Raw genomic sequence first — 550 nt, forward strand, 5'->3', positions numbered from 1 at the left:
GCGGGGCGGCCGTGGTCACATGTGAGCCCGAGGGCCCCTCCCTCCCTGCAGGCCGAGGCCCAGCCCAGCTGGGTCAGTTCTGTGAGAGGGGCCAGTCCTCCTCTCTGGAAAACGTACTGAATAAAGACTGTGAAAATGCATTTCAAGGTATCGATGGAGCCTTATGTGCTGGCACTTCCAGGCCAGGGTCCCTGCCTCAGGGAGCAGTCTACACCCGCTGCCCCAGAACCTCCGGGCGCCGCCCCTTTCTGCACCCTTGCTGTGCAGTACGGCAGCCGCGGACCACACGGGGGCTGAGCAGCGACACGGGCCGCTGTGACCGCAGAACCGAACGCTGACTCTCATTTCGTTTCCCATTTGAAAAGCCCCGTGAGGCCCGTGGCCACCGCACTGGACAGGGCGGGGCGATAGAGGAGTGTCACCCTCGCACACAGACTGTAACGGGGTGGGGGTGGGGTGTCGTGCAGGGAGAAAGCGGCTTCAATGGGCAGGGAGTGGACGTGCTCGGGGAGGCCCTTTTGAGGAAGCACCTTGTGAGGTGAGATGTGAA

The 550-nt window shown here is 63.1% G+C and overlaps 1 protein-coding gene across 1 annotated transcript in view; it reads left to right on the plus strand.

The window, feature by feature from the left end:
• The window catches only part of LOC102244411, a 112,642-nt gene that overhangs the window by 26,238 nt on the left and 85,854 nt on the right, over positions 1-550 (plus strand). The gene's annotated exons all lie outside the window — the stretch shown is intronic.

This window comes from Myotis brandtii, unplaced genomic scaffold (assembly GCF_000412655.1).
Source record: "Myotis brandtii unplaced genomic scaffold, ASM41265v1 scaffold188, whole genome shotgun sequence".
NCBI classification, from domain to species: domain Eukaryota; kingdom Metazoa; phylum Chordata; class Mammalia; order Chiroptera; family Vespertilionidae; genus Myotis; species Myotis brandtii.